The sequence below is a fragment of the Sapajus apella genome, unplaced genomic scaffold (assembly GCF_009761245.1).
Source record: "Sapajus apella isolate SASKATOON/1434 unplaced genomic scaffold, GSC_monkey_1.0 scaffold54, whole genome shotgun sequence".
In the NCBI taxonomy this organism is placed as follows: Eukaryota; Metazoa; Chordata; class Mammalia; order Primates; family Cebidae; genus Sapajus; species Sapajus apella.
This window is the reverse complement of record NW_022436994.1, coordinates 6,097,010-6,107,652: the sequence shown is the minus strand read 5'-3', so window position 1 is coordinate 6,107,652 and position 10,643 is coordinate 6,097,010. Positions and strand designations below refer to the sequence as shown.

The 10,643-nt window shown below is 38.8% G+C and overlaps 1 pseudogene; it reads right to left on the bottom strand.

Annotated features, from left to right (window-relative positions):
• Positions 1–280: 280 nt before the first annotated feature.
• On the bottom strand, positions 281–2,504 carry LOC116527434 (annotated as a pseudogene).
• Positions 2,505–10,643: the final 8,139 nt, after the last annotated feature.

Genomic DNA, 10,643 nt, shown 5'->3' with positions numbered 1-10,643 from the left:
ATCCTATGCTGTGAGTAGATCGATTACTCTTCAGTTTGTAAATATAAATGGGCTATGTGAAATTTCTTAACTGATCAAGATTTTGGATTTTCAGTTATGGATGAAAACTGTCTCAAATTTACCCCCATCATGATATGCAGGGTGTGTAGACAAAAGCTTTTTATTAGCTAAATATATGACAGGATAAACACTGTAATAATTCATGTGATTCAAAATGAGCAAAAGCAAAAGACTAGCTTGCCTCAAGCAGAAAAATTTCAGACCTATGGAAAGGACAATATTAATAAAAAAAACTGTATTTAGTTAGAAGCATTCAGAATGTCAACAAAACAGCTGCAACTTTTTTTTTTTGCAATTACAGAGTGGTATTCAGTTAACAGAACAACACTTATTTCTTATAAGCTGCATCAGAGACAACTGAAGATGAAAAAGCCACCATCCCCATATATAACTAATTTGTGCTGGGCACCAACAAGAGCCTGCTTTAAATTTCCATGCCAATTTACAACCCCCATGCTGTACCAGGCAAGGTTAGTGGCTATTGGAAATACCACCAGGTCAGAGCTATCTAAAGACACATTCGGTAGTGTGTTAACTACACAAAAAAAGACACTGTACAATTTAAAAACAAATCTTACACAGCCTTACATTTCAGTTTTTTTCTTTAAAAGGAGCGAGTTGTGTAGAGGGGGGTTAAATGCTTTAGAGGCAAGAAAAATAACTGCGCTAGAACCAACTTATTCATCATCATCATCTTCTTCATCTGCATCTTATTCGTCTTCCCCTTCCTCCTCCTCCTCTTCATCTTCCTCCTCCTCCTTCTTTTTCTTGCATTTTTCAGCCTTGACAACTCCCTTTTTTGCTGCATCGGGCTTTCCTTTAGCTCGATATGCAGCAATATCCTTTTCGTATTTTTCCTTCAGCTTCGCAGCCTTCTTTTCATAAGGCTGCTTGTCATCTGCAGCAGTGTTATTCCACATCTCTCCCAGGTTCTTCACATCAATGGGCAGGCCAGTATGTTCTCCTTTGATTTTTGGGCGATGTCTCAGAGCAGAACAGGAAAAAGGCCGAAGGAGACCCCTTGGGTGCATTGGGATCCTTAAGCTTCTTTTTTGCCTTCCCTTTAGGAGGGATACAGGTTTTCATTTCTCTTTGATAACGGGCCTTGTCCGCCTTTGCCATATCTTCAAATTTTCCTTTCTCTTGAGCAGACATGGTCTTCCACCTCTCTGAGCACTTTTTAGAAAACTCAGAAGTTGACTGAAGCATCTGGGTGCTTCTTCTTATGTTCCTCCCAACAAGTTTGCACAAAAAATGCATATGATGACATTTTACCTCTCAGCTTCTTACGCTCTCCTTTGCCCGTGTTTAGCTATTTTTCCTCGGTGAGGCACAGAGTCGCCCAGTGCCTGTCCAGCTCTCACTTGCCCTGGTACTGTCTCTATAGAGCTGCATGTACTGCAGCAGCTGTCAAAAAAACAAAACTCTTAACTGCCACCTCTCATGCTCTACATTGTTTTAGCTTCTAGGTTCCTTGGTCTTTTTACAGTCATTTTAACAGGGACTTTGTTAAGAGGAGGTCGACAAGTATACACTGTGTAATGTAGTAAAAAGGAAGCCTAAGAATCAAGCATATAATGAATGTGTCTTTTTGACCTCTGGAGAAAGAATGAGTTAAAGAATACTCTTTGAGATTGGGTTTGCCATTTGAGAAAATGGGGCTTTATAATATTTTACCACAATTTTATGATTAATTTTATTTCTGAACTGACAAACACTGTAATTTGTGAATACATCAGATAATTTGAGCTTAAGCAAATTTGGCTCTTATTCTAATGGTAATTTGGCAAGTCAGTCATTCTAACAGAAACTCACCTGCCCTAAACCTTAGTTTCATTTTCTAAAATTTGTGAGAATGATACTTATATTACAGGGCTTGTGTGAAGATTTAAGCACGTGGGCACATGTGCTTACCCCCTAAATCCTGGTCCTCTTTGTAGGTGTTTGCTGTAGTTGAGACCTGGGAAATGAAATTTGTGTGTCTCAAACAAAACATGCCACAGTACGGAGAACCATCTACCACCCATCTCTCTTCCTGCAGTGTTTGCTGTCATGAACCTCAGCTGCCTGACCTAGCATCCTCTTCACCAGAACTGCCCCAGCCAACACTGCTGTGGGTACCCTATCTCCAGCAAGCGGCATGTGCCCACGGTTGGCCTCTGAAGCTTGTGCTGACTACACCAGCTTACACTTATCCAGGCACATGCACTGCGAGACTCAGGCACCACCCAGAGCCCCAGCAACTCTTGCAACTACTGCAGGTCCCTAAATCTTTTATCACCAATTACCAATTAATTGATAATTACATGAGTCCCAGCTGCCTATGCCATCAAGCCACCTCTCTCACTCCCAGATCCAAACCTGACACATGCCCCTGTACATGGTCTCCAACAGATCCTGTGTTGCACCACACTCCAGCATACCCTATCTGACAGCACCTCCATGCTGTCCACATTCTTCAAAGCCGGAGGTCTTTCCTAACTGGAGTTAGTCCATAAAGTCTGCAAGAGGTGATTACTTCTTTAGATGTGAAGATACCTAAACAGACCATGAAGAATCACAGAAACGTGATAACCCCAAAAGAACACAATAAACTTCTTGCAACTGATTGCAAATCAATAGATATCTATGAACCATGTGACAAATAATTCGAAATAGTTTTTCTAATAAAGCTTAATAAGGTAAATAGGAGAGAATTAAACAATTTAGTAATACCAGGAAAGCAATGCAAGAACAAAATTTGGAGTTCAACAAGAAGATAGCAAAACCAAACCAAACCAAATCCCTTAATAGCAAACTCGATGGTGAGGAGGAAAAGGTCAGCAAACTCAGACAGGTTGTTTTAAATTAATCCAATCTCAAAGAAAAAGCAATGAATAAGAGTGAACAGAGTCTACAGAAATTATGGGACACAATAAAATATATATATATACATATATATATGTATATATATATGTACACACACACACACACACATACATTATGGAGTTTCAGAAGGAGATAAAAGAAAGAAAGATGCAGAAATCTTGTTTAAAGAAATACCCCAAAACTTCCCAAATCTGGGAATGAAAATAGCATGACTCAAGAAGCCTGCAGAATTCAAAATAGTTGAACATAAAGATGTTTACATCAAAACATATTAAAATTACATTGTTGGAAATCAAAAACAGAATTTGGAAAGAATTAGAGAAAAGTGATTTGGCACACACAAAGAAACCGCCATAAAACTATCACTGTATTTCTCAACAGAAATCTTACAGACCAGGAAAGAGTGAGACTACATGTTAAAGTACTGAAAACAATTTCAACCAAGAATCCTGTAATGCTATCCTTTAAAAATGAAGGAAAAATAGAATCTTTTCCAGACAAACAAAAATTGAAGGAATTTGTCATCACTAGATCTGCCTTACAATAAATGTTTAAGGGGGGTTTTCATATAAAATCAAAAGTATGCTGAAGAGCAAGGTAAAAGCATATGAAAGTATAAATCTCACAAATAAAGATAAATATACAGTCAAATGCACAATAACACAACACTGTAATGGTGGTATGCAGATTACCCATAACTCTACTGAAAATTCAAAACACAAAAGTATTAAGAATAACTACTAGAGTGAAAATTTGGTAATCGGTTCATATTATAAACAAGAAGTAAATTCTGACTTTAGAAACACAAAGTGTAGGGAGTGGTAAAGTGCAGATTTTTGTATACAATTGAATTTAAGTTATTATCAAATCGAAATAGATGGTTATAACTGTAAGAATACTTGCACAAGTCTCTTAGTCACCACAAAGGAAAAACCTATACTAGATACACAGAAGATAAATGGAAAGGAATCAAACCAAAACACCGAATAATCTACCCAATAATAAAAAAGATAGTGAGATAGGAAGAAAAAATGCAAAAGAGGTAGAAAACAATGAACAGAATGACAATAGTAAGTTGTTGCCTAACACTAATCACTTTAAATGTAAATAAACTGCACAGTGACAGTCACAGAATTGCTAAATGAACAAAAAAGATTTAGTGAAATACTTCGTGCAAGAGACTAACTTTAGATATAAGGCCATACGTAAGTATGGAAAGTAAAGGAATGGAGAAAGATACTCTATGCAAACAGTAACTGAAATAGAGAAAGGGTAGTTATGCCTGTAACAGACAAAATAGACTTAAGTCACAAGCTGTCACTGGAGACAAAGAAAATCATTGTATAATATCAGTTTGACAGTAAGATATGACAATTTTAAATATATATATATATATATATATATATATATGCAGTATACAGATGAATATGTGTGTGTGTGTGTGTGTGTGTGTGTATCTCCAACATCAGGGTAACTAAATATATATAAAGGAAATGTTGACAAGTCTTTTGGGAGAAATTGACAACATACAACAATAGCAAGATACTTTTACTTCACTTTCAAAAATTGATAGAACATCCACATATGTAAACAACCTCCACGCTTTTCAATGGATAAGTGGATAAAGAAATTCACACACACACACTCAGAGAGAGCGAAAGAAACAGAGGGAAGGGGAGAGAGAGAGAGAGAGAGAGAGAGAGACATAAAAATCTTATTCAACCTAAAAAACGAAGGATATTCTGCCACCTGAGGCAACATGAATAGAGCTGGAAGAGATTATGTTAAGTGAAATAAGCAAGGCACAGAAAATACTTCATGATCCCTTTTTTGTAGAATCTATAATGATCTAACTGATAAAAGCAGATATTCTATGATTGTTAGGGGTTGAAGGAAGGGAGAAATGGAATGATATTTGTCAAAGGGTACATAATTATAATTAAGCAAGATGAGTAATTTCTAGAGATATAACATAGAGCACAGTGATGGTATTTATCAATATCTTATTGTGTACTTGAACTTTGCTAAGGACAGCTCTTAGATTTAATTTATTGTACAAATAGTAACTATAAAGAGATGATAGATATACTAATTATCTAAAATACGTTCATTTCACAATGTGTATATATACATATACATCAAAACATCAAGTTGTATGCCTTAAGTACGTATATTTATGTTAATGCATATTGATGATATAATAAAGCATGTGCTTTATTGCTATGTCACTAACATAAACATTATGTATTGTAAAATAAGTATCACTGATTTCTAGTAAAAAGTTGAAGATTGTAAAATCCATAACGGATCTTTTTGCTGGACTGCATGTTGTCAACACAACATCACCATGTCTTCCTCCCAAGGCTGCCTCTGTGTTGCAAAAAACAACATAGGAAATGCATTACTAATGTGATTTGGGGTTTCAGCTGGCCACCGTGAGAAACTGCATGTGATTTGGGAGGCTGAAAGAAAAGAGGATATTTTTCTCTGACACAGCTATTTGTGGCTTCCAAAACTCTCCGGAGAACCACCCATTTTGCCGCTTTCACTGACGTGTTTGGTGGGAGCTTTCCAGAAATTCGTAACTGTTCAATTGGCTTCTTGAGAACTGCTCATATTAACAATCCTAGCTGAGATCATCCTTAGCAGAATGTCTGACTTTCACTCCTTCAACTCTTCCAACATGGTGTACACTCCAGTTTCTCTATATTAAAACTATCAACACTTGATATACCTGAACTTGAAGTCCAAGAGCAGATTTCGCTTTCCTGACTGAATTTTGACAAACCTACCATTACTGCCATACACAGCGTTACTGTATATATTAGCATGAAAAATCTCTTTAACTTCTGGTTCCCTGCAGATCTTAGAGGCCAGCTGATGGCATTAACATTTGTCACCACCCCCCTTTAACATTTCTATCGACTAAAATCAAGCCGTTCTTGAGAAATTCTTCAGTGTTCCTCTGTGCCTTGTTCCACGCTTTCCCTTTCTGAATTCATCACTTCTCTTGAGCTTCCACAACATGCTCTCTCTTCACAGCTATACTCATCAGTGATACCTTTCTACGCATCCAGACTTTAATTAAACATTGTCTCTTTCCCAAATTTACTGGATCATTTGCAATAGGGTAAAGATTCAGCTATAGCCCCATTCACCAAAAGCCTTAAAGGAGCTTACACTTCTCTTGACATTGAAAAGTAAAACCAATCAAGTTTTTTCTCAATCTACTCTTCTCCTTCCGCTTCAATAGCATCTCCAGTAAATCACTACACATAACTCACAGGATTTCTCTATATCATAACAATCGCCTTAGTTTCGAGGTATAAGTATTCATTATGATGTGTATTCAACACCCTATGCATACAGATTTTTGACTTTTTCAACTTCAGGAGATGTTTATCTATATATCAGCCAGCCAGGATCCCATAATAAGAATTTATCATATTTCGTGAGGTCTCCAACTTTGAAATCATACAGAGTTCTTCTCTTTTACCATCGCCATCAATAATTCCATGCTTTTCACCTTCTTATATTCAATATGTCTCTGCTTTAACATTATGGAAACATCAAGTTTCTGCACAGTTCTTTTTTTTTCTGCTTTCTTTTAGTTTATTTTTTACATAAGTGCTGTTTTAATCCAGTTAGGGTACATGCATCCATGACATTTCACACCATTTCCCAGCACTTTTTAAGTTTTTATATTTCTACTGTAATACTCTGCCAAACCCTAGCCCTAAGCCCATCCTGGGACCTCACATCTGGGTTGCAGGGGAGATCATAATTATCACAATGCTGTGGTGTGTAATCTCCAGCAGAGTGTGAAAGGACCCATCTGCTGTAAGTCCACAACCAGCCACTTTGCCCATTCCCACACCAGAGTGAAAGATGCTCTAGGCCAGGTTGTTGATCTTTTCTTTCTCTGTAATCCCAGTGTTCAGAACAGTGACTAACATATGCTATGTACTGAGTGAATCTTTAGCTTAATTGAATAAAGATCATTTTACTAACCTTTTCTAAAGTTTTACTTCTCGCTCCTAACCCCTCTATACCCACACACTCTCAAGAAGATGAGCTGTCCTCCCCCAATGCTGACAAAAATAGAGCTATTTGACAGAAATCCCTCAAATTTGACAACTACACAGTTACATGGCAAATATGAGTCTCACTTAAAAAAAAAACATTTTCAGGAAATGCCTTTTTTTTGTTCTTTGTTATAGTTTGAGCGTATTGTGGTGCAATCATGGCTCACTGCAGCCTCAACCTTCTGGGCACAATAAATCCCCTCACCTGAGCTTCCTGAATAGCTGGGACTACAGAAGCATGCCACCACACCTGCTAAGCATTCATTTCAGTCACCATTTTCCAGTATATGCTTTGCTAATATCAATATCCATTTTTAAGTTATTTTCTTGTTTAAAACATGTTTTCTATAAGAAGTAATTAACTGTACACATGAATACCATGTGTATGTATGTAGGTATGTGTTTGTATTTTATAAAAGAAATTTCCCTTTACATTCACATTCTCCCCAGGTATCCTAGAATTTAGACCTGTCTGTCTCTATAACCTGTCACAATCAACCACTAACAAGTTAGAGTTAAGATGTGTGGGGTTTTACTTTATTTGATTTAATTGAGCTGCATAATTATTCATCTTAAAAGTTTTAAATAAATGTTCAAAAAAGTTTTTAAAAACACACCCTAGCTGTATTTCCATCTTACGTTCTCCATCCCTTGGTGTATGAGAAAGAAAATTGACTTTAGTGCTTACAGAGGAATCAGAACACCTCTCAGGAAATTTGCATGAGAAAATGGACCTGGGGAATGCAGAGAACTGGACTGTTCCATTACATGCTTTGGAGGCGGAGTTGCTGAAGGGACCAGTTACCCTAACACAGAAGAAACCAGGGACCCCAGGTGTCAAGACCTCTTCTTGAGCAATTCCAACGGTGGAGAAAACATGGTCATCAGGCTGCACTCAGAAAGGGGCTGGACTGGCAGGAGCTATGTGTCTACAACAAACTAGGTCTCTCCACAGGAGCACAGCTGCTCCAGCTTTGTCCACTACGCTTTGCCTAGCTGTGCCCTGATGTTCTGTGCCCTGGAGGAGGGAACTCCTCTTTAATTCGTAGCCTGAATGATAGTGCTCCCAGGCCAGTAATACCCACAGAAGAAGTGCACTACAAAGGTACTTCCTGCTGGAATTTTTGGATAGTTACTATAATGAACTCCTTAAAGAAAATAAAATTGCAAAGTTCCCTGTTTTATCAAAAGCAGACCATGAGTAGACTATTTAACAAATGCGTAAGTTTCAGCAAGCTTAGTGACTTGGCTACAATAGCTGAGAGGAGCTGGCATGAAGCCAAGACACTGAACCTAGCATTCCTGGTTCAGAGGTTCACTGGGTGGCATACCTGGTCTGCTTGTTCTAGGAAGCCATGGTTTTGCATCATAGCAGTGCAGTGGATGACTCAGGAGGTCACTGGAGGAGACGAGGAGGACTTGCGTTCAGACATTAGGGTTTTCCATAACTGAGCCTCAGTTTTACTCTCTATAAAAATGGGAGTAATACGTGTGTGTGTCTGTACCAGATGGCCTTGAGAGACCCCTACTAGGTAGCCTGGGTGAGCAGGTGGAGGCAGAGGTGATGAAGTGACCAGCTGTGTTAAGATTCACTTGGGGTGGCTGACAAAATATTAAGGGAAATATTAGGAAAAGGTTATAAATTACAGCCTCAAACCTTTTGGAAGGCCGAAAGGTTTTTATTAATTTATGGAACAGGCTGAAGGCAGCCAGTTCTTACATTAGAACATTAAGTCATAGAGTGAAGATTAAGGATAATAAAAGCGTCTTCAATTAAGTCTGTTTACTCTACATTTCTTTGTATCTACCCTGTTTACTCGTGTAAACTTTGTGCTGGATGGTACTCTTAAGGGGAGATCAAAGGGGAATTACTCATTAATAGTGTTTACTCTGGGCCCTGGAACCAAAAGCTTTTATCATTTGTAAAACCACTCTTTTATCCACGTTAATTATCCACAAGCATGTTGACTTAGAACCTCTGTTATTAAATCTATACTGAATAAATGTGAGGAGGAACAGGGAGTCAGTTAGCTGCAATCCCCTTCTGAAAGCAGTTGACCACCATCCCTAGCCCACTCAAATCACCGTACTGGGTGTGACAGCGCATTCATTCATCCATCGCTGAGTCAGGGTCTGCAGGACAGACCTCCACAGATGGTGATCAGCGTCTCAGGTGGTGACCTTGACGTGACACCTGTCACAGCTGGTGCCCAAACGAGGACCTACTGATGTGATCAACGACAACTAATGCCCCTGAGTGAGGAGAACCGACGTGACTGATGCCTCACAGCTGCAGAAGTAAGGTGCAGCAGGGCAGGAGGCAGCCTCTTAGAGGGATGTGTTCTGTGACCTAGGACCCAGATGGAGGTATAGATTTCCTTCTGTGACTGAAGGTTTTCAGGGAAGATGGTTCTGTTGCCTGAAAACTGACTTTAAGCACATTTCTCATCAGGTCTTAGTCACAACATTCTTTCCTGTAACAAACAGAGATAATGACAGGGCCCACCTGATTAGATTGGGAGAGACTTGGTAAGATAACCCGTGAGAAGTTTTAGCATAGTGTTTCTAAGAAACAAGAGAAAAATAATAGGATGATGTTGTTGGTAAATAGAACAGAAAAATATAGTCTATTATTATCTTTATTGTTACTAATATTACCACTCAGTTGAAATTGGGAACCCAGAATTATTAGGGAAATTTGTTACCAAGAAGTAGTCCCAGATGCCAGGTTTTGGTTTATAAACAAAATTCTAGATTTAAAAGGTGAGCCAGACTCAGGGAACTGTTACTCAGTTCCATTACAAGAATCAATGTAAAGCGTAGGACATGGAAATGCGTCCCCAGAATGTGGCCAAAGCCTATCACGTTGGGCTTAGATCTGATTTCCATGGTGCTATGCTAAGATTATAAAATTCTTTTAGTGTGAGGGCAGAATTCCAAAACCCACAGTCTGAGCAGGGCCTGCCAACAGTGGGGCACGAGTCAGCAGCTTCTGTGAGCATAGCCTTAACCGTGACCCTAACCTGACCACATGTTTCAAGTTAGTGCAGAAAGCCAGCTTTAAATACGAGAGTGAGGCTGGAGAGGTGAAGGCCTTCTGGGATTACACTCTGAAAATACCTTATAAATTGACACTAAGAACATGAAAAATGGAAGAAACCATTGAAAATCTATGCCTGCAAAAAAGCCTGCCCATGGATGTATTTAGCCGCTGTATTCATAATTTCCAAATATGGAAGAAACCAATAAGTCTTTTAGTATGTGAATGGATAAACTGTGGTGCATACAGATGATGGAATATTATTTTGTATTAAAAAGAAATGAACTGCTCACGCCTGTAATCCCAGTGTACACGGGGAAGGGAGAGGGGGCAGCCTGAAGATGCTCCCAGTTCCCCTCTCCAATGTGCCCAGGTCCTTGGCCTCCCTTATCCCAGGAATGAGGAAAAGGGCCCCAGAGGTGCAGTGAGCTTACCATTGGAATAAATATCATGGACCCAAAGCATTTAGCAGAGAGTGATTTATTAGGCAGAGAGAGAGAAAGAGAGAGACAGAGAGCTCCTACACTGCGGTGGGAATGGATCCAAGGAAGGAATCCCTATAGGTAAGGAGCAGCAGAATGTTAACCCTG